We start from the raw sequence: 27,047 nt of genomic DNA, 5'->3' as shown, positions 1-27,047 counted from the left end.
TCCCCTCCCTGAATCACAATATATAGGGGACAACCACCTAAATCTGATACAGCAGCTCAAAGAAAGCAACTTCCATTTCTTTGTTACAGGTACATCTGATTTTTCTGAGTCTTTCTGAAATAATTATTGTCAAGCATTAAATGTAGATGGCTTCATTGGTAAATTGGAAGATGAAGAAACAATTGATGGAGCTGTGGATAGTGTGGAGGACTGGCAATAAATACAGCAAAATGTAGATCAATTGCAGATATAGGCTGGGAAATGGCAAATGGAATTTGACCCAGATAAATGTGACGAATTGCACCTCAGTAAGTCAAACGCAAGACAGAACACTGTTATGGGCAAGGTCCTTTAGTGTTGCTGAGCAGAGAGATCATGGCATCCTAGTTCATTGCTAGTTGTAAGTAGCTACACAAGTTGGTATGTTGTTTAGAAATCGGCTTACAACATGCTTGCATTTATTATTCGAAGCATTTAGCTCAATAGTCATGTTCCTAATTTGTAAGACTCTCGTTGGGCCACATCTGGATGACTGCATACAGTACTGGTCGCCCCACACTTGGAAGGATGTGGAGGCTTTGGAGAGGGTGAAGAATATGTTTACCAGGATGCTGCTTCATTTAGAGGGTGTGTGCTATCACAGGAGGCGTAATAAAATGTTGTTTCCACTGGAGCTCCAAAGGCTGAGGGGTGATCTGATAGAGGATTGCAGGAAGATGGAGAGTATGGGCATGGTATAGGCAGGAAGGATTAGTGTTTGGGTGTTTTTGATTTGCTTTATAGCTAGTTCATCACAACATTGTGGCCCTAATGGCCTGCTGTTGTGCTGTACTCTTCATTGTTCTATGTTCTCCTTAGTTCTCAAAGCATTTTCATAGCAAACTGACCCATTTGACAGTTACCTTGTAGCTGTTGGTTAAATCCTTTGCGATTTACAATTTGCTATTTCTAAACTCAAGGTAAAGATTCCATTTAGTATTTTAAATCTCTCACAATATCATTAGACATTTTGGCTCTTAAACCACACAAGCAGCAATGACGTTAAATTAGTTTCGTCATTCCCTGTTCATGAGATGTTCTTCTGCACACCATTGATTTAACATGTGGTAATTTAATAGCACCTTTCTGTCAGCTTAAACAGTCTGACATATCACAGAAACAAACGTTTTCACTGATAGAACTGCCAATGATCAAATGACTTATCTGTAAACGCTTTAAACTCTTGTACATGAAAGTCGCTGAAGGCTCTGATATTCTCGATCCACCTTGCCTGGCACAAATGATCAATCCATGGTCAAAGTCACTAAGATCTCATTTCTTTCCTATGATGATGTTTGGTCTCAACAACAAATGAATCTCTTGACCATTCCTGCATGCTTTTATGCATTAAGTTTCATCGACAATATTGGATGATGAGATATCGGCACTAACAAGTGTAATGGGATGTACGGGTGTTCCTAATAAAGTGGCCACTGAATGTACTATGCTCTGCTTGGGCTGTCCTGAACCATTTCACTGTCATTGAGATATTTTAGTAGAGTTTCTGATAAATTGGAAACACAGCAACCAACCTCACACATGCAGCAATGTTATGCCCTGATAGAAAGGAAAATGACTCAAAACCAGGGAGAACTTGCCCATCTTTTCCATGGTATATGGAAATCACTCAAGAGGCTTTAACATATCTGCCTGGATTCCTTCAGGATGGCATTGAAATAGCATCCTAGAATTTGAACTGTTCACTCGATTGGACCTCAAACCCACGCTATAGCCTCAAGGAAATAATCACACCACCTTGTCACACTTGTCACTGTTAAGAACTCAGCATAGAAACAACTTTAGGGAAATGGAAAACAATCAGCTCAGCAAAGGCAGTAGTACAGGAACTTGCAGCTCATACTGAATGGAATCTAAATTCATACTCTCTGTGATTAAAGAAGAGAATAGTAATTTTAATATTATTCTATCTACAATTGAATGGTGTCCTAAAGTTGTCTTCAAGGCTACCAAAGTCTGTACTTCTGCAGATAATCTATTACCTTCAGTGACAGTGTCTGATTGTACAAGACAATATGTGGGAACCGAATTCAGCACAGATATACTATAGCCCATTGTTGAACACACTCAACTTAAACTAGAAAAATACAGTATTGCCTTTAAAACTGATCTGATTTACTGTCCCAGCTATCCAAAGATAAGTCATTCTTGTCATATAGTAGTATGTCTGTATTAATTTTACCTGTATTCTCAGTTTTCTGAAATATCCTCCCTCTCAATTTGTAGTTTCCAAAAGTCATAGGAGCAGAATTAGGCCATTTAGAACCAACGGGTCTGCCCATCATTCCATTTTGGATGATTTATTATCCCTCTCAACTCCATTTGCTTCCCCTGCTCCGGAACCTATCACAAACATATTAATGAATAATCTATCAACCTCCGCTTCACCCATCCCCAATTACATAGCTTCACAGCTGTCTGTGGCAAGCAATTCCACAGATTCACCACCTTCTGGCTCGAGAAATTCCTCCTCATCCCTGTTGTAAAGGGAAATACTTCTACTCCAAGGCTGTACCGTCTGGTCGCAAACTCCTCCACCACAAAATACATCCTATCTACTTCAACTCTATCTAGGTCTTCCAATATCCATAAGCTTTCAATGTCCTTCTTTTCTCTTTACCAGAGCTATCAAAATTGAGATACCTTCCTCCAGATAATTGCCTTCCAAAAAAACTCTTGTCGTCCTGGTGTTTCTCCTGCTGATTGTTAACACTGAGTTTTCCAAAGCCCGAGGGGTCAGACGACTTGATATCAGATTAAACAGTAATGCAGAGGGAATTTCTTCACAGGTAGGATTGTCTTAGCTCCACTTCTTTAACATTGTTCATTGTTGAAATTGCCTGCAATCCCAAAAAATGAACAGGTTCAGGAACTCGCGTTCAAATTCAATTTTCTTTACAGATATAAAACCAAACGAAACAACATTCCTCTGCACCTTGCTCCAACCACAGATCTTTGATCGCACAAAGCGCATAAAACTAAATATTGTCAAAAATAAGTGCATAAAATATAATTCACAATGCATGCAGTGTGCAGCACATTAAAAAAACAACTAACAGTACAGAGCTCACTGTCCTGTGATGAGAGGTCGGGAGTTGCAGGGCATTAATTTGTTTTGTAACCTAATGGAAGAAGCTATTACCCAGTCTAGCAGTCGTAGTCCTCGAGCTGCAATGCCTCCTTCCCGATGATTATAGGTCAAAGAGATTGGGAGATATGTGCCAGGGATCCTCAATGATGCTTTGGGCTTTCACTAAATCAAATGTGTCAGATCATTAATATTCCAAACAACATTTTATTTAAAGTCAAACATCTATTTTTTGATATAATGAACATACTGAAATGCAATATAAAACATTAATTTTTCCAAGTCAAATTGAGTTTATTCTTATTATCATAAGTTCAGTGAGGTACGGGTTCAGTACCAAGGAAAATTTGCATGCAGCAACATCACAAAGATGAAGGGACAGACAGCACACAGAATATAGATTATGCATTAGGTCTACCTTAAGTCATGCCATATGCAATAAAGTCGATTTGCCATCATGAGTATATATTTTCAGAAGTTAATTGGCTGGAATAGTAATGAATGGGAGATTGGTTTGACTAGACAAAATAGATGAATGTCACTTGAGGCAGGCATCCCCAAGAGTGCTGAAAACTTTGTCAATTACAATTTCCCACGAGACGTTACTCACGGACAGTTATACAAAATCGTGTAGGTCTTGTAATGGAAATGTTCCCATGATAGTTCAGGGTTTATTCATCGAGAAGATACTTTGATTGATGCACCAGTGGGGTGGGAGGTGGACGGGGTAATATTTTGGAAATACTTTCTGAGGAGCTGACTGGTCAAACTAAATAGTGAGAACTGGTGCCGAATACTTTCCTGTGTTCAATGGTGGGTGAGGTTCACCAATGACGGACTGGGCCATATTTAGTACTTATTACAGGCTATTCCGTACAATGGCATTGATGCTTCCATATCAGGCCAAGATGAAACCATTCAATATACTCTCTAACAGACATCTGTAGAAATTAGTCAATGTTTCAGATAATAATTCAAATTTTGTCAAGCTTCCAAGAAAGCATAGCATTTTTGTTGACATTCCAAATCTCCTCAAATTCCTATTGAAATATAGCCGCCGTCACACCTTCTTTACTGCATTTCTGATCCCTCCATGAGGATTAGTGTGTGTCATTCACTCAACTATAACGTGTCATCTCTCCTCATACTCGAACTCCGGAAAACACGTTGAGGAATTCTTCCATGGGCAACAAAGTCAATGGTCTGAGATAACTGAGCAGCAAGTTGACTTCACAATTCTTTGTTAATTGTTAATTCAAATATGAGCGAAAGTCTGAGAATCAGATTCCCTCGACACAATAGGTGACTTTGTGGTTTGTTAGAAGTAAAGGTCTGTTAAGATCAATTAAGAACTGTGCATTCCAGTGATCCACTACTCTCTGAATAAATAAAACCCTACCCATCACATGCCCTTTGAACACACGCCTTCTCACTTTAAATGCCTGCCCTTTGGTATTTGACATTTCAACCCCGGGAATCAGATACTCCCTGTCTACTCTATCTATGCCTCTTTTAAACTTATAAACCTTCGTCGGAATTCCCCTCAGGCTATGGTGCTCCAGAGGAAACAACTCACCGTCCTTTCCAATTGTATCCAGTCTCAATTGTAAGCCAGACTGACGCTGTGGAAATACAGCTCCAGAAATATGATTTTTATTTCTGCAAGGAGCATGTGTGTGTGTGTCAAATATCCGTCGACATTTCCTGGTACATGCTTCAGAGCATCGACTGATGATAAGAGGATGCTCACCATGACACTGGAGTAAACTCCAGATGTCTCTTTCTCCTGTGTAGTAAAGGACTTCAATTTGCTGCATCCTACTACAGGTTCTGAGTTATCATAATTCGAAAATGAGCAATGCTAAAAGTTCAGGTGCAACTGTTCTATTTATATTTTCTGCCCATTACACTACTGGTGTTTTGGCAGCAATAAAGGTCTTCCTTCTTTGGCTGTGTTCAGGGCTTCCTTCATCATGTCAGTGTTACGCCTGTGACAATAGACAATAGGTGCAGAAGAAGACCATTCAGCCCTTCGAGCCTGCACCGCCATTATGAGATCATGCCTGATCAATTACTATCAATACCCTGTTCCTGCCTTGTCCCCTAATCCCTTGATTCCCCTATCCATAAGATACCTCTTTAGCTCCTTGAAAGCATCCAGAGAATTGGCCTCCACTACCTTCCGAGGCAGTGCATTCCAGACCCCCACAACTCTCTTGCAGAAGAAGTTTTTCCTTAACTCTGTACTAAATGACCTTTTTTAATGATCCTCTTTTTAAAACGTTTTTTATTGCGTTTTCAAATAATTACAGAAAGAAAAACAAATATACCCTTAGCCCCTCCCCTCTAACAACCCTACAGAAAAAAAAGAAAATGAAAAAAAAAGAAAGAAAGCGAGAGTGCCTGTATATCTGAAGATCCCCACATGCTCCACGGAGTTCGTAATAACTTTATTATATATACTTATTTCTTTCCCCAAATAACCAATTATTTTATCTTCGGAGCAGTCATTTGAGATCTTAAGCTGTGTTGCCTTTAAGGCATTTGTTTAGTTTATTATACTTTTGCTTTAGTAATTTGTTTGTTATCAATTTCTAGTTAAAGTTAAGGTTGTTTAAAGTAAATTCGTTTTCTGTGATATATAGCGGCATGCGATGACGTCACTCCCAGTTACGCCGTGTGTTGTGGGAGAATACCGGTTTGGAGAAACAGGAGGGAGGGGGCTTATGTGTACAGTATCAGCGCGAGAAAAGTTTTCTTTCTACGCACTAGAAACATTAGTGAATCAACGCCCTAAGTTCATGAGATAATCGATATGTTGAATTAAAAATGTTAACGCTGATTCTGTTAAAAGTAATGATGATTGATAAAGTTTATGTTTTTTGTTATTTAAAGAGTGGCGGATAGTTTGTGTTGAAGTGTATTTAAAGCCAGTCGATGGCGTGGGTAGATTCTGACTGTATGTTGCACTTTAATGTAAGATTGTTGTTGTAGTTTTACTTTTGCAAGTGTTTATGATGTAAATGTGATGTCAAGAAGGAAACAAATACAGTATATTTTTTGTATTGTTTTATCAACAGTTTTCACCATACCTTAATGTGGAAGAGTGAACAGTAAATGGTTAATCTTACTGGGACCGCCTCATTGATTGGTTTATGCTTGGTGTTTAGTTCAGAGTTATTTTACAGCTGTGCGAGAACACTACATAAGCATTTACGAGAATGACAGCATCTGATTTCAAATCCCAGAAAATCCTGCAGTCTCGTTCCTGCAGTTCTTCCATTGGAGTGAAAATCATATAGTTATTGGAGATGATGTATGTTGCCGTATGTCGATTACAATAATGACATTTGTGCTGTTCATTTTTTTTCAGACAGCTGCACCATAGACCCTGAAAGTGACATCAGGAATATCTTCTCCGCAAGTTACAGTGAGCATCTGGGTTAAAACTGATCAACAGCACAAGGTCAGAAACTTAGTGTCACTACCAAAAGTTCCAGCCAATAGAAGTTCAACACTGTATAATGTGTGTTAAAGAAATGTGAAATAGTGCAACACTTGTAATAATAATTAACAATCAATGAAACATACATACAATGTGTTCTTCATTAGCATTTATTGTAAGACTGGAAGTGGTTACTACTGATATTGGCAACATTTATTCACCATACCTAATATCTGTGCTCTTGAGATTGTCCCCATTAAACACAAAATTATTATAAATAATTAATTTTAGACATACTTATTTAAGACCATATGACATAAGAGCAGAATGAGATAATCGGGCCCATTGAATCAGCTCTGCCATTCAATCACTGATGATCCTTTGTTTTATCTCCTCCTCAACCCCATGAGAAAGTAAGGATACATGGGATCCAAGGAGACATTGCTTTGTGGATCCTGAACTGACTTACCCCAAGAAGGCAAAATGTGCTTGGAGACGGGTCATATTCTGCATGGAGGCCAGAGTCCAGTGTTGTGCCTCAGGGATCTATTCTGGGACCCCAACTCTTCGTGATTTTTATAAATGACTGAGACGAGGTAATTTAATGAGATGAGGCATTAATAAGATGCAAAACTGGGCTGAGAAATGGTAGATGAAGTTCAACCCAGATAAGTGTGGCCTGGTTCATTTTGGTAGGTCAAATATGATGGCAGAATGTAGAGTTAATGCCTAGACTCTTGGCAGTGAGGAGGATCAGAGGGATCTTGGGGTCCCAGGCCCAAATTTTCTTTAAATAACTATTTATGGTTCTTAGTAATTGTTCCATCCAAATAAGTAAGTTTATTTCTTACAATTTTAAAAGGAAGGTTAGTATTAATTGATACTAAATGATTCAATAGAAAAAGTTCACTCTTATCCTGAATACTGACTAAAACAGGAGACAAAAGAATGTACGATAGCTAATAAAGTCTCAACATTAGGAATATAAAGCAAAAGGTCATCGGCATAATGCAAAATTTCTAAGGTAAGGACATGTTCGGCACAGCTTTGTAGGCTGGAGGGCCTGTATTGTGCAGTAGTTCCGTGTTTCTATGTTTCTATCATATCTGTTTCCTCAACATTTCATGTCCCTCCACCAATATTCCTAATATCTGCAAACCTGGCAGGAAAACCATCTATTCCTTCATCTAAGTCATTATATACAGCATAAAAATAAGTGGCCCCATAGGAACCCTGCGGATCACCACTAGCCACTGGCAGCCAACCAGAACAGGATCCATTTATTCCCACTCGCTGCCTCCTACCAATCAGCCAATGTACTACCCATGTTAGTAACATTCTTGTAATATCATGGGCTCTTAATTAAATACGCAGCCTTCTGTGTGGCACTTGTGTCAAAGGACTTCTTAACGCCCAGATATACAAAATACACTGCATCCCCTTTATCTATCCTACTGGCATTCTCATCAAATTATCGCAAAAGGTACATATTTTTAGCCAGATGGTGGTGGAATTATGGAATTCGTTGCCACATACAGTGTGGAGGCCCAATCATTGATGGTGCTTAAGGAGGAGATTGATAGGTATCTAATTAGTCAGTGTATCAAAGGATATGGGGAAAAAGTCGGAAATTGGATCTAGATGGGAGAATAGTTCAGTTCATGGTGGAGTGGCAGAGCAGACTCAATGGGTCGAATGGCCTACTTCTGCACCTTTACCTTGCTTGAAATGTAATATGAATTATTAATAGAGTAAACGAATAGACTATAACAGAGACAGTACTTAGCTCATGACGAATTAATGTTGTCACAAATAAAATGACTATGAATCACTGATTATTTCTCCTTGGCATAATTTATAATTATTTAATCATTTATGGTTAAATATTGCTATATTTCTACACAATTCCTGCTTAGTATGAATGTAACGAGACCCAATTTCCTTCGGGATCAATAAAGTATGTCGTTCAGTCTGTCTGTCTGATTGAAGTTTCTGGCAGACTGAATAACTTCCGATGGATCATTGTTGGGAGTGGTCGTTCCATTTGGGCAGCTCGCCAACTACAACACAAGTTCAGAAATATTCATTTGTTACTGAAAGCATAGTACCTTAAAACCTGGAATACAACAAATGATTAATATTGAATAGGATAAAAAAAACCTGACACATAAAGGTTTGCAACAAGAGGAAGTGGATTATGATGAATGTTAAATTGTGCCAATGCTTGAAATAAGGGATGGCAATAAATAAAGGGCTGCAAGAAGACCACAAACATGTCATCAGGTTTGAAGGACCATGTGCCTCAATGACCCTGAGTTCTATGTTGTCTGGAGTCAGGGCCTTCTGCTTTAGCTCTTGGTAGTATCAGCCATACCTAACAGGTCAATAAGTAGAGGACAGGCGAAGAGATGTCCATGGGTCCTGCCCGTTCAGGGTTTCAGTTCAGCAATAAAAATTCAGACTGGTAAATCAAAACTGGTGTGGAAAAGCAATAAAGAATAATTCTACATCTGAGTGTAACTGTATTCCTGAGTCTCCACATGAAATGCATACTAGAAAGTAGAGAAAACTAAGTGGAAGTACTGACATGATGAAGGAAGCCCGGGACACAACCAGAGAGGAAGACCTTTATTGCTGCCAAAAACACCGGTAGTGTAATGGGCAGAAAATATAAATAGAACAGTTGCATTTGACTTTCAGCATTGTTCATTTTCGAATTATGATAATTCAGAACTTGTAGTAGGATGCAGAAAATTTAATTCCTTTACTGCACAGAAGAAAGAGACATCTGGAGTTTACTCCAATGTCGTGGTGAACATCCTCTTATCATCAGTCGTGTGCTCTGAATCATGCACCAGGAAATGCTGCTTGATATTTGCCACACACACATACTCCTTGCAGAAATAAAAATCTTATTTCTGGAGCTGTATTTCCTCAGTGTCAGCTTGGCTTACAATTTAGACTGGATACAACTATTGTATTATACAATATTAATTAAAGTTCATAATGTGCTCCTTTGTTGCCTTTACATAGATCTAGTTTTATCAAGAGAACAGAAACATTCCCCGATATGTGACACAGCAGACTCTGCTTAGCTAATATTATAGACTGATTACTTTTGTTGAAAGTTATCAATATACGTTATCAAATGACAATTTTAATTAAATTACAAAGCACTTCAAATCACTTCAACAGGACTGACGATTTGGTATTCACTTAATGAGTGACATGTCAACAGAAACATTGAGAAAGTTTGTAGTATGATACCAAAGCAAAACGGATTATTGTGTAATGTGGGCATTGATTGCAAATTGATTGGAACTCATTGTCCTGTAATTCTGTTTGAGGCATCATGGTCGTGGAATTATGGAATTCGTTGCCACATGCAGTGTGGAGGCCCAATAATTTAGGGTGTTTAAGGAGGAGATTGATGGGAATCTAATTAGTCAGGGTATCAAGGAATATGGGGAAAATGTCGGAAATTGGAGATGGGAGAATACTTAAGCTCATGGTGAAGTGGCGGAGCGGACTCAAGGGGCCGAATGGCCTACTTCTGCTCCTTTACCTTGTCTTGTCTTGACATGTGAATTATTATTATAGTAAATGAATAGTCAGAAACAGTGCTTAGCTGATAACGAATTAATGTTGTCACGAATAAAATGACTTTGAATCACTGATTACTTCCACTTGGCATAATTTATTATTATTTAATTATTTATGGTTTTATATTTCTATATTTCTACGTGGGCTTTTCCGCCGGCTTTCACTATTACGCTGTTACAGGAGTTCTAGCCATTCTTCTGGTGCGTCTCAAGGAGCTGTTCCCCAGACCCTCTTTTATCCCCACTCAAAGGGTCTCAGATGTCACTCAGGGTGGAATGATGCCATCCCCTAACCTGCCCACGTTTCCAGAGGGCTTCCATGAAGCAGAGTACTCAATACACAATTCCGCCTCCAAGAAACAATGACCTTTTCCGTGGCTTTGTATCGCTGGGGGCCAGGACATTCCAAACTTCTCTCACTCATTTCCTGGGTCTCCTACCCTGACTTAATAGCGATCTTGCAATTCTCAAAAAGGAAGAGGGAGAAAACAGAGAACTATCGACCTGTTAGCCTGACATCGGTGGTGGGAAAGATGCTGGAGTGCATTATTAAGGATGAAATTGTGGCATGACTAGATAGCAGTGATAGGATTGGCCCGATCCAGCATGGATTTACCAAGGGTAAATCATACTTGACTAATCTGTTGGAGTTTTTCCAGGAAGTAACCAGGAAGTTAGACGGGGGAGATCCAGTGGATGTAGTGTACCTTGATTTTCAGAAGGCATTTGATAAGGTCCCACATAGGTGATTGGTGGGTAAAATCAAAGCTCATGGCATCGGGGGGAAGGCATTGACATGGATAGAACACTTGTTGGCAGATAGAAAGCAAAGGGTAGGTGTGAATGGGTGTTTCTCGGAATGGCAGGTGGTGACTAGTGGGGTGCCACAGGGCTCGGAATTGGGACCACAGCTGTTTACAACTTACGTTATTGATTTGGATGAAGGCATAAAAAATAACATCAGCAAATTTGCTGATGATACTAAGCTGGGTGGCAGTACGACGTGATGAGGATGCTGGGAGAATTCAGGGTGACTTAGATAGGCTGGGTGAGTGGGCAGATACTTGGCAGATGGCGTTTAATGTGAATAAGTGTGAGGTTATCCACTTTGGGAGTAAGAACAGGAAGGTAGATTATTATCTGAACGGTTTAGAGTTGGGTAAGGGAGCAATACAAAGAGATCTCGGAGTCCTTGTTCATCAGTCACTGAAAGTGAATGAGCAAGTGCAGCAGGCAGTGAAGAAGGCTATTGGAATGTTGGCCTTTATTGCAAAGGGAATTGAGTACAAGTGCAAGGAAATCCTCTTGGATTTGTACAGAGCCCTGGTGAGACCTCACCTGGAGTATTTTGTACAGTTTTGGTCTTCAGGGTTAAGGAAGGACATCCTGGCTGTAGAGGAAGTGCAGCGTAGATTCACGAGGTTAATTCCTGGGGTGTCTGGACTGTCTTACGCAGGAAGGTTAGAGAGACTGGGCTTGTACACGCTGGAATTAAGGAGATTGAGAGGGGATCTGATTGAAGCATGTAAGATTATTAAGAGATTGGACTAGATAGAGGCAGGAAATATGTTCCAGATGCTGGGAGAGTCCAGTACCAGAGGGCTTGGTTTGGGAATAAGGGGTAGGTCATTTAGGACAGAGTTAAGGAAAGGCTTCTTCTCCCAGAGAGTTGTGGGGGTCTGGAAGGCACTGCCTTGGAAGATAGTGGAGGCCAATTCTCTGGATGCTTTCAAGAAGGAGCTAGATAGGTATCATGGATAAGGGAATCAAGAGATATGGGGACAAAGCAGGAACAGGGTATTGATAGTAATTGATCAGCCATGATCTCAAAATGGCGGTGCAGGCTTGTAGGGCCGAATGGTCTACTTCTGCACCTATTGTCTATTGTCACAGGCGTAACACTGACATGATGAAGGAAGCACTGATCACAGCCAGAGAAGGAAGACCTTTATTGCTGCCAAAAAAAACAGTAGTGTAATGGGCAGAAAATATAAATACAACCGTTGCACATGAACTTTTAGCATTGCTCATTTTCGAATTATGATAACTCAGAACTTGTAGTAGGTTGCAGCAAATTGAAGTCCTTTACTACACAGGAGAATGAGACATCTAGAGTTTACTCCAGTGTCATGGTGAACATCCTCTTATCATCAGTCGATGCTCTGAAGCATGTACCAGGAAATGTTGATGGATATGTGCCACACACACACATGCAGAAATAAAAATTATATTACTGGAGCTGTATTTCCTCAGCGACAGCTTAGCTTACAATTGAGACTAGATACAATTGGAAAGGACGGTGAGTTGTTTCCTCTGGAGCACCAGAGCCTGTGTGGAATTCCGATGAAGGTTTATAAGTTTAAAAGAGGCATAGATAGAGTAGACAGGGAGTATCTGATTCCCGGGGTTGAAATGTCAAATACCAAAGGGCAGGCATTTAAAGTGAGAAGGCGTGTGTTCAAAGGGCATGTGAGGCGTAGGTTTTTTTTTTTTTATTCAGAGAGTGGTGGATCACTGGAATGCACAGTTCTTAATAGATCTTAACAGACCTTTACTTCCAACAAACCACAAGGTCACCTGTTGTTTGGTGGGAATCCGCTTCTCAGACTTTCGTTCATATTTTCCTGTGAATTGACAAGAAACAAAGAATTGTGAATTCAACTTGCTGCTCAGTTATCTCAGACCATTGACTTTCTTGCCCATTGAAGAATTCTTCACCGTGTTTTCCGGAGGTCGGGTTTGAGAATATAGAGTTCGGGTATGAGGACAGATGACACATTATAGTTGAGTGAATGACACACACCAATCCTCATGGAGGGATCAGAAATGCAGTGAGGGAGCCATTTAAAGTTCCTGGGTGCCAGTATGTCCGAGGAACTAACCTGGACCCAACATATTGATACAGCTGTAAAGAAGGTGTGACGGCGGCTATATTTCAATAGGAATTTGAGGAGATTTGGAATGTCAACAAAAATGCTATGCTTTCTTGGAAGCTTGACAAAATTTGAATTATTATCTGAAACATTGACTAATTTCTACAGATGTCTGTTAGAGAGTATATTGAATGGTTTCATCTTGGCCTGATATGGAAGCATCAATGCCATTGTACGGAAAAGCCTGTAATATATACTAAATATGGCCCAGCCCGTCATTGGTGAACCTCACCCACCATTGAACACAGGAAAGTATTCGGCACCAGTTCTCACTATTTAGTTTGACCAGACAGCTCCTCAGAAAGTATTTCCAAAATATTACCCCGTCCACCTCCCACCTCTCTTGTGCATCAATCAAAGTATCTTCTCGATGAATAAACCCTGAAGTATCATGGGAACATTTTCATTGCAAGACCAACACGATTTTCTATAACTGTCCGTGAGTAACTTCTAGTGGGAAATTGTAATTGACGTTGTTTTCAGTCCTGTTGGGGATGCCTGCCTCAAGTAACATTCATCTATTTTGTATAGTCAAACCAATCTCCCATTCATTACTATTCCAGCCAATTAACTTCTGAAAATATATACTCATGATGGCAAATCGACTTTATTGCGTATGGCATGACTTAAGGAAGAGCTAATGCATAATCTATATTCTGTGTGCTGTCTGTCCCTTCATCTTTGTGATGTTGCTGCATGCAAATTTTCCTTGGTACTAAATCCGTACCTCACTGAACTTATGATAATAAGAATAAACTCAATTTGACTTGGAAAAATTAATTTTTTATTGCATTTCAGTATGTTCATTATATCAAAGAATAGATGTTTGACTTTAAATAAAATGCTGTTTGGAATATTAATGATCTGACACATTTGATTTAGTCAAAGCCCAAAGCATCATTGAGGATCCCTGGCACATATCACCCAATCTCTTTGACCTATAATCATCGGGAAGGAGGCACTGGAGCTTGAGAACTATCACTGCTAGACTGCTTCTTCCATTAGGTTACAAAACCAATGAATGCCCTGCCACTCCCGACCTCTCATCTCAAGACAGTGAGCTCTTTACTGTTAGTTGTTTTTTTTTATGTGCTGCACACTGCATGCATTGTGAATTATATTTTATTCACTTATTTTTGACAGTATTTAGTTTTATGTGCTTTGTGCGATCGATGTTCTGTGGTTGGAGCACGTTGTAGAGGAATGTTGTTTCGTTTGGTTGTATATCTGTAAAGAAAATTGAATTTGATCTTGAGTTCCTGAACCTGTTCATTTTTTGGGATTGCAGGCAATTTCAACAGTGAACAATGTTAAAGAAGTGGAGGTAAGACAATCCCACCTGTTTAGAAAGTCTCTCTGCATTTCTGTTCAATCCGATATCAAGACGTCCGGCCACTTGGGCTTTGGAAAACTCAGTGTTAACAATCAGCAGGAGAAACACCAGGACGACAAGTGTTTTTTGGAAGGCCATTATCTGGGGAAGATATCTCACTTTTGATAGCTCTGGTAAAGAGAAAAGAAGGACATTGAAAGCTGATGGATATTGAAAGACCTAGATAGAGTTGAGGTAGAGAGGATGTATTTTGTGGTGGAGGAGTTTGCGACCAGACGGTACAGCTTTGGAGTAGAAGTATGTCCCTTTACAACAGGGATGAGGAGGGATTTCTCGAGCCAGAAGGTGGTGAATCTGTGGAATTGCTTGCCACAGACAGCTGTGAAGCTAAGTAATTGGGGATGTGTAAAGTGGAGATTGATAGATTATTCATTAATATGTTTGTGAAAGGTTCGTGACCAGGGGAAGCAAATGGGGTTAAGAGGGATAATAAATCAGCCAAAATGGAATGGTGGGGCAAACCCGTTGGGTATAAATGGCCTAATTCTGCTTCTATGACTTTTGAAACTTCAAATTGAGAGGTAGAATATTTCAGAAAACTGAGAATGCAGGTAAAATGAATACAGACATACTACTATATGACAAGAATGACTTATCGTTGGATAGCTGGGACAGTAGATCAGATCAGTTTTAAAGGCAATACTGTATTTTTGTAGTTTAAGTTGTGTGTGTTCAACAATAGGCTATAGTATATCTGTGCTGAATTCAGTTCCCACATATTGTCTTGTACAATCAGATTCCTGTCACTGAAGGTAATAGATTATCTGCAGAAGTACAGACTCTAGTAGCCTTGAAGACTACTTTAGAACACCCTTCAATTGCAGATTGAATAATATTAAAATTACTAATCTCTTCTTTAATCACAGAGAGTTTGAATTTAGATTCCATTCAGTATGAGCTGCAAGTTCCTATACTGCTGCCTTTGCTGAGCTGATTGTTTTCCATTTCCCTAATGTTGTTTTCATGCTGAGTTCGTAAAAGTGTCAAGTGTGACCAGGTGCTATAGAATGGGTTCAAGGTCCAATCTTGTGAACAGTTCAAATTCTAGGATGCTATTTCAATGCAGCTCTGAAGCAATCCAGGCAGAGAAGTTAAAGCCTTTTGAGTGATTTCCATGTACCTTGGAAAAGATGGGCAAGTTCTCCCTGGTGTTCAGTCCTTGTCCTTTCTATCAGTGTCATTATCAAACACATTGTCGTAACATTGCTGCATGAGTGAGATTTGTTGCTGTGTTTCCAATTTATCAGAAACTCTACTTCTAAAATACCTCAATGACAGAGAAATGGTTCCGGAAAGCCCAAGCAGAGCATAATACATTCAGTGGCCACTTTATTATGGACACCCGTACATCCCATTACACTTGTTAGTGCCGATATCTCATCATCCAAAATTTTCGATGTAACTTAATGCATAAAAGCATGCAGGAATGGTCAAGAGATTCATTTGTTGTTGAGACCAAACATCAGCATAGGAGAGAAATGAGATCTTCGTGACCTTGACCATGGATTGATCACTTGTGCCAGGCAGGGTGGTTTGAGAATCTCAGAACCCTCAGCGACTTTCATGTACAAGAGATTCCAGCGTTTAAAGATAAGTCATCTGATCTTTGGCAGTTCTATGGGTGAAAATATTTATTTCTGTGATATTTCAGACTGTTTAAGGTGACAGAAAGGTGCTATTAACTCAAATTACCACATGTTAAATCAATGGTGTGCAGAAGAACATCTCATGAACATGGAATGTCGAAACTAATTTAACGTCATTGCTGCTTGTGTAGTTTAGGAGCCAACATGTTTAATGATATTGTGAGAGATTTAAAATTCTAATTGGAATCTTTACCTTGGGTTTAGAAATAGCAAGTTGTAAATTGCAAAGGATTTAACCAACAGCTACAAAGTAACAGTCAAACATGTCAGTTTGCTATGAAAATGCTTTGAGAACATAGAACAATGAAGAGTACAGCACAACACCAGGCCATTTGGGCCACATTGCTGTGATGAACTAGCTATAAAACAAATCAAAAACACCCAAACACTAATCCTTCCTGCCTATACCATGTCCATACCCTCCATCTTGCTGCAATCCTCTATCAGATCACCCCTCAGTTTTTGGAGCTCCAGTGGAAACAACATTTTATTACGCCTCCTGTGATAGCACACACCCTCTAAATGAAGCAGCATCCTGGTAAACATATTCTTCACCCTCTCCAAAGCCTCCACATCCTTCCAAGTGCGGGGTGACCAGAACTGTATGCAGTCATCCAGATGTGGCCCAACGAGAGTCTTACAAAGTAGGAACATGACTATTGAACTAAATTATTCGAATAATAAATGCAAGCATGTTGTAAGCCTATTTCTAAACAACATACCAACTTGTGTAGCTACTTACAACTAGCAATGAACTAGGATGCCATGATCTCTCTGCTCAGCAACACCAAAGGACCTTGCCCATAACAGTGTTCTGTCTTGCATTTGCCTTACTGAGGTGCAATTCGTCACATTTATCTGGGTCAATTTCCATTTGCCATTTCCCAGCCTATATCTGCAATTGATCTAAATTTTGCTAAATTTATTGCCAGTTCTCCACACTATCCACAGCTCCAGCAATTGTTTCATCATCTGCCAATTTACCAATGAAGCCATCTCCATTTAATGCTTGACAATAATAATTTCAGAAAGACTCAGAAAACTCAGATTTACCTGTAACGAAGAAATCGAAGTTGCTTTCGTTGACCTGCTGTATCAGATTTCGGTGGTTGTCCCCTATATATTGTGATTCAGGGAGGGGAGAAACCTCAAATGGAGTATTTTGCAATTGCGCAAATATTTGGATAAACATGTTTGTGAAGAGTAATCAATGCACTGTGACTATGAACAAACAGTTCATATCTTAGTGTTTACAAATGGGGATCTTATATACTCACTGTGCCTGGAGATGAAATCCACATATTTACAAAATCAAAGTGAACACTCTTACTGTTAGGAGAAGTAAGAACCAAGATGCACTGATACCACATCCGTAGCATGGACTCTCAAATTGCACCGTCCACTGCAATCTTGGTAAGCAACCAATAATTTCTTATCTTTTTCCTTCCTGTGTTCCTCAGGAGTAGAGTGACATTTGTGATTTCCCGGTCTCGGGGAACAATTCCTGACTAAGTATTCTTGCACTATGAATGCCTCTACAATCGCTTCAGCCTCTTTTTGCGAATCTGTGGTGTCTTGTCCATCCACCGTCAGGATTTACAACTCTCCAAGCAATTTCTCCTTATTAAAAGGACTATACTCGATGCCGCCCAGGCTTCAATTTCTGGCATGCTCTTCATGTCGGAAAACATTGGACACTGACACAAAGTACGTGTACAGTTCTCTGCCGTTTCAGTGTATCTGACAACTTCTCCAGTGTCATTCCCCAGAGGTCCAATATCCATTCTACACTTTCTTTTACTGTTTATACATCTGTAAAAGTACTCTTTGTATCTTCTTTAATATTCACAAAAAGAATTAGGTTTAATATCACTGCTATATGTCTTGAAATTTGTTATGCTCGAGAAGTACATCGTAATACATTATAATAAAACCAGTAAATCACAGTTAGATTTCTATAAAAATAGTATAAAAAAGTTAAATAAGTTAGAAATCCGATGTCAGATGGGAAGAGGCTGTCGCTGAACCATTGAGTGTGTGCCTTCAGGCTCCTGTACCTCCTCCATGATGGTAGAAATGGGAAGAAGGCATGTCCTGGGTGGTGGCGGTCCCTCATGATGGATGCTGCCTTTTAGAGGCAGCGCTCGTCAGTGATGTCATGGATGCTATTATTTCATCCATACTTTTCCTTAATTCTATTGTAATTATTCAGCACATTATTCTACACCTTCTGCATTATTAATGTTTTACCTTATCCTACCTCATTACACTGTGTAACGATATGATTTGATTTGTCTCAAGGGTACACATGCAAAAACATTCACTATTGCGGTACCTATGGCAATAATAAAAACATTCCAATTCCAATCTGTTGAACCGACTTCCCTGCTATTTAGTGAAATACTGTCCACAGCCCTAGTTATGTGATTTGTCAGGACTTCAGACCTAACATGTTTCAGCTGGAACCTGTCCAATCAAATCATCTCCATCCTTCCCCAATAGTGGAAGCAAAGTACCATGAATCTAAGCATTCTTCTCTTCCTCCAGCCAGTCCTCCTGTCACCCGGAGCCATTGGATCGTCTTGACTTAAGGAGGGACAGCTGTCGCCTAATAGGGGACAGGTGTTTATAAGGGACTCGCGGACTGAGCCTGGGTGTGGGTTGTCCTACTCCGAAGCCGGTTTTACCCGATCTGTACCTGGGCTGCCGGCTCTGAATTCTGCTCTTTCCCTGGTTGCCGGCCTGCTCGGAATCCTGTTTTGCCCTGGTTGCCGGCCTCTTCTGCATCTGTTCTGTCCGGTTGGACTTGTTCCACTGCTTCTCTCGTGTGCGCTGGTCCCGCTGTTCCGCCTTAGTCGCCTTGCCTGCGCTGTCACGCTGTCGGTTGCCCTTCCCAATAAACCGGTGTATCACGGTAGCCCTACTGCTCTCCCTGGACCCAGCTTTCTTCTGATTCCTTGCCTCCCTCGGGCAGGCCTGGCTGGACTGCCGCTGCCGGGTGGGGATTCTGCCCTTTCCACCCATTGCTCACTAAGGGTTGTGCCCCGCACCTGCCCAGGTGTCCGCTCCTTGCAGATGCCTCCGTGTTTTTAGCCTGGGAGGTGGCCCTGCCCGGGGTCCATGCGGCCCGCCACGAGCTCTGGGATCCTCCTGCCCTATCACGAAATCGGGGATCCAGCCCCGCCTGCATAAACCCCTGCATGCCATGGCATCCCCATCCTGTCCTACCCCTAGTACTTCAGTGCCTGCGTTCTGCATTTGGGTCCAATCCTGTCCCCGTCCTGACAAGCTCCTGGAGACTTGATACTATCAAAAGGCTTGTCAGGAGGCAGATAAGAGTCAGGAGTCTAGATGTAGGGATGAGAGTGATGAAAAACCAGAATGGGTAAGGATGGGATTTCTCTATTAGGTCTCCAGATAGAGTTTGAATAAACAACAGACTTATGATCTGTTATGGCTTCTGTCACATGAAGTGGATGCTTTTCTCTGGGTACTGTAAAACAAATGGAAAGTTAAAAACAGTATATTCCATGAATGGATTTTTACGTACTCGTGACATGACAGTGGTACCCTTGTCACTTGACAGGGGTTGAAGCTGTACTGGACTTGATGTAATGGTCTTGTGATGGTGAAATGACGTCAGTTTCCCGCCAGTAGAGATCATGTGACAGTTTTTTTTTAACTGGTTATAAAAGGAAGACTCCACCCTGTGAGGAGGGACAGCTCGAGGCTGGATTTGTCAAGTTGATTTCATGCCACTGCGTGATTTAATGGGATGACGCAGTTTAGCTGAAGGGTGAAGTTTTATCAAATGCCAAAAGTTTAAAAGATCATTGCCAGCAGGTTCTTGAAATACTGCAAGTTCCGAAATCAGTGGAGAGTGAAGATCGAAGATCGAGGAGGATCTACTTCGACGGTGAAACGGGTTCGACCTTATTTAATCCTTATTCGAAAGGATTTCGTGGACTGTTCACGTGTTAATCTCTGCGGGAAAGCAGGAGATTGAGGACAGTGTGATAAAGGAAAGTTCAGTGCCTTTAAGCCGTTCCGTTTTGTAAATTCGTCGTGGGAGAAGTTCGACATCGGGTATCGAAGTGAAGCGACGTGAAAGAAAATTTAAATAGTCTTATAAAGTCTCTCCTTTTAGCTGAACTGTGAGCATATCGAACTTTTGGCAATACTACTTTAAAGAACTGTTTTTGCAATATCGCTTTAAGAACTGTTTGAGCTGCCGCACAGCAGCTGTTTCCGGTTACGTTAGTGTTTGTTTACTTTTGGGGGGTTTGTTTTCTGTGTTTAATAAACGTGTTATTTGTTATACAGAACCCCTTGCCGAACTCATATATTCATTGTTGCCGGAATACGTAACAGGATGACATCATCTTTTCTGTCAATGCAGAATCATCTCACCCACTTCCACGTAGCAAATCAGTGGTCAGCACTTTACACCACTTAATATCTTTGAATCCAAACCCCAGCTCCTGAAGGGAAAAAGGTAGGTCATCAGGCATCGTGAATAAATTATTGAGATTTATTTCTCGTCAGCTGAGGAATACTATGTTACCCTGCAGACTTTGTATGAATTGAACGAGCTGGTCTTTGTGCAATAGATGTCAAGTCTGATCTCTAATTGCGACTAATACGTATCTGTGGAGGGAAATCCCCATAAATGGACAACTGTAAATCCTGCATCGGACTCAGCTCCACCATAGACTTTCCATAGAGTCCAAAAAGAGAGAGTGACATTCCACAGATCTTCCCAGTTCACAAGCTGGGAAATCACCTGGCTAAATTCATCTCAGATTTACTAAGTACAAACTAAGTTAATAGACATTTTTTTACCATTTAGAAGACATTTGGACATGTGCATTGATTAGAAAGATTTAGAGGGTCATTGAGGGCAAATAAGAAGCTCATTCAGGTAACTTGCTCAGCGTGGATGTGTTTGGCCGTAGTGCCTGTTTTCTGTGCAGTATATTTCTCCAAATCTATTGTATTAAGTAGTTCAAATTATTTTCTTTTTGTAATAGTGGACATGTGTTTTCAGCCGATGAATCTTTAACACTGAGTCTGTGGAAAAAGCTCCTCACTGATTGCCGATGTCAGCAGAGCAGCTGCTCGCTCTGGAACTGGCCCTGTGCTCTTTGAGTCTAGCTGATGTGCAGTCAGCTGGCAAACCAGTGCAGAGGATCAATTGTCAAACTGATCTACTGTCACTAGTGCTTCCAGCTCCCCTGTAAGCTGACTCCGTTATCGAGTGTGACTTTATATATAGTAAGCAGCACTCAGCCTTCGGGCTTAATACTGAATTAACCCCATGGACTGGCGTTATGAAGTGTCTGTGGGCCAAGATGGAAACATACCCAGATGAATTGTCTTAGGCCATGCTGAGCAGGCTCTCCAGAGAACAATTGTAGTAAGAGGACAGCTTGCATAATGTAGATTTTGAGTGAATGATGAGTGATAATCTCAAACATTTTAGAATCTCAGTCTTTCCTGTGGGACTACTAAACCTGTTCCACTATCCAGCAGAGATCAGAGGCTGGTCACTTTCTGAACTTGATACATTCATGGTGTTCTTTGTCTTCTTTCTTCTTCAATCTTTTTATTAGTTTTTATAAAAAAAACATAACATAATATTATATTAAACAGGTTATGAATACAATAGATTTGAAACTGAAATTGGTAACAAAATAATAATATCTTATTAAACTATCAGCAAAAAGAAGATCATACAATAATCAATCTAACCTACATTGATTATACATGTAAAGGATTAAAATAATCGTCAAAAGAAAAAAAAAGTATAACATACAAGAAAAAATGTATATTTAAGAAAATAATAAAAATAAAACCTAAACTAACATGGGCAATAATAATAGTTTATATGTATATGATAGTGTCAAAAAACTCCGGAACTCCATACCAGAACAAGAATAATAAGAGTAAATGTCTGGAAGAAGCCAAATTAATTCTTATGTAAGTGTCGAATAAACGGTCCCCAAGTTTCTTCAAATTTAATTGATGAATCAAAAATAGTACTTCTAATTTTCTCTAAACTTAAACAAGAAATAGTTTTAGAGAACCACTGAAATGTGGTAGGAGGATTTACTTCTTTCCAATTTTGTAATATAGATCTCCTGGCCATTAATTTTACAAAGGCAATCATTTGTCTAATTGAAGGGGAGAATCGAGTATCATCTTCATTTAGTATACCAAAAATCGCAGTAATAAAATGAGGTTGTAAATCAATATTCCAAATTGAGGAAATGGTAGCAAATATGTCCTTCCAATAATTATGTAAAGTAGGACATGACCAAACATGTGGGTCAATGAAGCCACATCTAAATAACATCTGTCACATTGAGGATTAACATGAGAATAAAACCGAGCAAGCTTATCTTTAGACATATGAGCTCTATGTACAACCTTAAATTGTATTAAAGCATGTTTTGCACATATAGAAGAGGAATTAACCATTTGTATTTTCCCATTTTTCCGTTGAAATATGATTAAGTAAAAGACAGTTACAGAAATCTAAAAAAGATGGTGGTTTAGCTTTACCCAATTTTAGATTTTACTATTGGGCGAATAATATTCGGAATTTATTATACTGGAAATTAGACTTAGATTTACCATTGTGCCCACAGTGGATAAATTTAGAATGTACTGATACACAAGGATATTCTCTATTTTCAGTTCTTGGTTCTTCACTCCCTGTTGATTTAGTTAAACTTAATAAACAGATATCTAACCGTATTGTCAAACATGGTGTTCTTTGTCTTACATCCACATCAGGTTTAAAAATGTTACTGGTGTTTATCTGCTGCACCTATATTTCCAGTACGCTCATCGCTACCCTTTCAGTGACAGATCTGAATGCCACTCGTATTGACCCAGACATTTACATTCGGACCTAAAATATCCTCTTCTACACCTCACCAATTGTTCACTTACATCGAAACAGTGCATCGTATTCCAATATATTTTCTGTGCAGTCATAAAAAGTACAAATCGATCAATGTATATTTCACCCTTTGTGTGTTCTACTGGTGCCTGTCGACCATGTGGCCTTGCTTATCTTGTTGCTGCTCAGTTCTGTTATTCAGCTGATGGAAGACTGACGTATCATAGAGGGAGAAAGATGAACTTAGAGAAATGGAGACTGCAAGAACTGCTTCTGTTCCCAGCCATTCTCCATGACAACAAGAATTCTGGACTGGCTGGTTGACAGGACACGCTCAAGGAACAAAGACAGAATGAATGTTAACAACGTTTGAGGGCAGCATTAGTGAAATAACGAAGTTGAATTTGTTCAGGTCTCGTACCACACATCCGCCAATCTCTTTGACACCCACAATCTTTAGGAATGAAATGCTGGAGCATCAGGTCTACGACTGCCAGACTGGGTAAAAGCTTCTTCCCTCAGGCTGAGAACCTAATAAATATCCTCGCACCACCAAGGTCTCATCACGAGCAATGTGAGCTGTTTATTGTTTACTGTTTACTCTTTACAATTCACCCGTGCTGCCCACTGCATGTATTGTGAATTTTATTTTAGCCATTTATTTGTGATAATGGTGTGTTTTATGTGCTGTGCTTTGTGAGTATATGTTTTCTGAGTGCACCATGGTTTGGAGGAACATTTCTTTATTTGGTTGTCTGTACTTGAACTTGAGTTACTGAACCTGTTGAGCTAGTCTATTTGTCGGTGTAGGTTAACAATGCACAAATTACAGAAGTGGAGGAAAGTCAAATTCACCTGTGCAGACTGAGGTAGATCCACTTTGCTTCTGATACTTTTGAGTATAAGTTGAACTCTGGAAAACTCAGGGTTAACAAACAGAGGCCAAGTGTATTTTGAAAAGGCATTTACCTTTAGGAAGAGATCTCACTGTTCATGGCTCTGGGAGAAATTCATTGAAACAGGCGGGTTTGTGGATCTTGGATATGAAGTAGAAATGTTGGTTATGGGGTTAGAGTTCTATTATGTTGGTGGCAGTCTAACATGTCTGGTGCTATGAAAATGCTTTGAAAACAATGCAGAGTACGGTTGGGGGAGACAGTCTATGGGGGAAGCAACTATGGTGGCACTTCTGACACAGAGTCTGCCCCTGTGACTCAGATGACAGGGACATCAAAGATGCAATAATAACAGGGTTGACTTAGTGGGCGATTTTAATTTCCCAAATATTAATTAGCATCTCCATCGAGCAAGGTGTTCAGATGGAGTGGCATTGTTAGGTGGGTTCAGGAAAGTTTCTTGCCAAAATATGATGATAAGCCTACATGAGGAGAGGCTGTACTTGATCGAGTATTGGGAAATGAACCTAGTCAGGTGTCAGGTCTCTCAGTGGTAGAGCATTTTGGAGATAGAAATCACATAACATTGGAGAGGGATAGGAACAGATAAGTTAGGAAAACGTTTAATAAGAGTAGGGGGAAATATCATGCTATCCGGTAGGAACGTGGAAGCTTGAATTGGGAGCAGATGTTATCAGGAAATGTATGGCAGAAATGTGGTAAATGTTCAGTGGATGTTTGTGTGGATTCCTGAAGAGATGTGTTCTAATGAGACAGGGAGAGGATGGTACGGGACAGGAACCATGGGGTACAAATGCTGTTGTAACTCTAATCAAGAGGAGAGCAAAAGCTCATGAAAGGTGCGAAAGACTAGATAATGATTGAGATCTAGAAGATTGAGGCCAGAAGCGGCCAGGTGAAGGATTGATGAGCAGGATAAAGGAGAACCCCAAGGCATTATACAATGACAGGAATAGCAAGGGGATAAGATGTGAGAGAATAGGACCAATAAAGAGTGCCGGGGGATACGTGTGAATGGAACACAGGCGACTGTGGAAGGCGAGGGGTGGAGCCCATGGCAATGATATTTGCTTCATGAATGGGGACAGAAGTAGTTCCGGAGGATTGGAGTGTTGCAGATCTTGTTCCATTATTCAACAAAGGAAGCAGAGTTAGCCCGGGAAATTGAAGACCAGTGAGTCTTACTTCAGTTGATGGTTAGTACTTTGGTGGAGAGATCCCATGAGGTCGAATTTATAAACATATGGAGAGGTATAATATGATTATAAATTAAAAGCATGGCTTTGTCAAAGAAGGTTGTGCCTTACGAGTCTGATTGAATTTTTTGAGGATGTAACTAAATATATTGATGAAGGTAGAGCGGAAAACGTAGTGTATATGGACTTTAGTAATGCAATTCATATGATATCCCATGGAAAGCTTATGGAGAAACTAAGCAGGCATGGGATCCAAGGGACATTGCTTTGAGCATCCAGAACTAGCTTGCCCACAGATGGAAAAGTGTGATTTTAAACGGGTCATATTCTGCATAGAGTTCGGCGACCAGTGGTGTGCCTCAGGGACCTGTTCTGGACGCCCTTCTCATTCTGATTTTTATAAATGGTCTACTTGAGGAAGTGGAAGAGGATTTAGTAAATTTGCTGATGTCACAGAGGTTGGGCGTGTTGTGGATAGTGCGGAAAGCTGTCAGATTTCACAGCAGAACATTGATATGGTGCAAAACTGGGCTGAGAGTTGGCAGATGGAGGTCAACAAAGATAATGTGAGGTGGTTCATTTTGGTAGGTGAATTATGATGTCAGAATATAGTATTAATAGTAAAATTCTTGGCAGTGTGGAGGAACAGAGGGATCTTGGGGTCCAAGTCCATAAGACACTCAAAGCTGCTCTTCAGGTTGACTGTGGTTGATGAGACATACGGTGCATTGGCCTTCACCAACTGTGGGATTGAGATCAAGAGCCGAGAGGTTAATATTGCAGCTATATAGTACCCCTGTCAGACCCCACTTGGAATACTGTGTCCAGTTCTGGTCGCTGCACAAAAGGAAGAATGTGGAGACTACAGAGAGGGTGCAGATGAGATTTACGAGGATGGTCCCGGTAGTGAGGAGCATGCCCATTGAGAATAGATTGAATGATCTTGTCCTTTTCTTCTCAGAGCAACGAAGGATGAGTGGTGACATAATAGAGGTGTATAAGATGATCAGGGGCTTTGTTTGTGCAGATAGTCAGAGGTCTTATCCCAGGGCTGAAAAGGCTAATGTGTGAGGGCACATTTTGAAGGTGTTTGGAAGTAGATACAGAGGAGATGTCAGGGGTAAGTATTTTAAGCAGTGAGTGATGAGTTTGTGGAATGGTGCAGGAGGATACAATAGGGTATTTGAAGAGACTCCTGGGATGGAACATGGAGTTTAGAAAAAATAGAGGGCTATGTGTAATCCGGGGTAAATTCGAAATTCAAAAAAATGTTCGGTAAACCATTGTGCAGGAAGTTTTCCATGTTCTATGTTCTAAATGCTCTTCATATTACAAGACATTCAATCCTCGGTTTTATATTCTGATTCTCTTGAAATAAAATTTTACACGGCGTTTACCTTCCTGACCACAGAATCAACCAACAAATTAAGTTTTCAAATGCTGCACAGGAATACCAAATGCTTTTGCACTTCAGATTTTTATGTTTTATTTCCATTTAGAAAGCAGTAAAACTTTTATTTCTTCTAACAAAGTTTACAACCATAAACCTCTCAACATTGGATTCATCTGCCACTTATTTGACCATTCCCTTAATGTGTCGAATTCTTCTGTATCTTCCCTATTCTTTCAAATCTACCTGCCGATTCACTTATCTTTGTATCGTCTGCAAACTTTGCAACAAGGCCATCAATTCCATCAGGTCCATCAATCCCATCATTCAAATCATTCTCATATAATAAAAAAAAATTGGTCACAACACAAAGCCATGAGGAACACCAATAGTCAGGGTAATGAATCAGAAAAGGATCCCATTCTCCCCGCTCTTTTCCTCCTGCTAAGCAGCACTTCTTGAATCCGTGCTGG

General features: G+C 40.1%; 2 long non-coding RNA genes across 2 annotated transcripts in view; one reads left to right on the top strand and one right to left on the bottom strand.

Moving 5' to 3' along the window:
• Positions 1-27,047, top strand: part of LOC132390155 (uncharacterized) — a 54,891-nt gene that overhangs the window by 4,581 nt on the left and 23,263 nt on the right. The window contains exon 2 of the long non-coding RNA XR_009510808.1: positions 6,519-6,611. This is a non-coding gene — a long non-coding RNA (uncharacterized LOC132390155). The remainder of the gene's footprint in view (positions 1-6,518; positions 6,612-27,047) is intronic.
• Positions 8,637-14,516, bottom strand: LOC132390154 (uncharacterized). Its single transcript, XR_009510807.1, has 3 exons — positions 14,465-14,516; positions 12,742-12,816; positions 8,637-8,650 (listed from the first exon to the last, which is right to left on the bottom strand). It is a non-coding gene; the product is annotated as an uncharacterized LOC132390154 (long non-coding RNA).

This window comes from Hypanus sabinus, unplaced genomic scaffold, assembly GCF_030144855.1.
Source record: "Hypanus sabinus isolate sHypSab1 unplaced genomic scaffold, sHypSab1.hap1 scaffold_793, whole genome shotgun sequence".
In the NCBI taxonomy this organism is placed as follows: Eukaryota; Metazoa; Chordata; class Chondrichthyes; order Myliobatiformes; family Dasyatidae; genus Hypanus; species Hypanus sabinus.
Note: the sequence above shows the minus strand (reverse complement) of the source record. Positions and strands in the feature narration are given on the sequence as shown.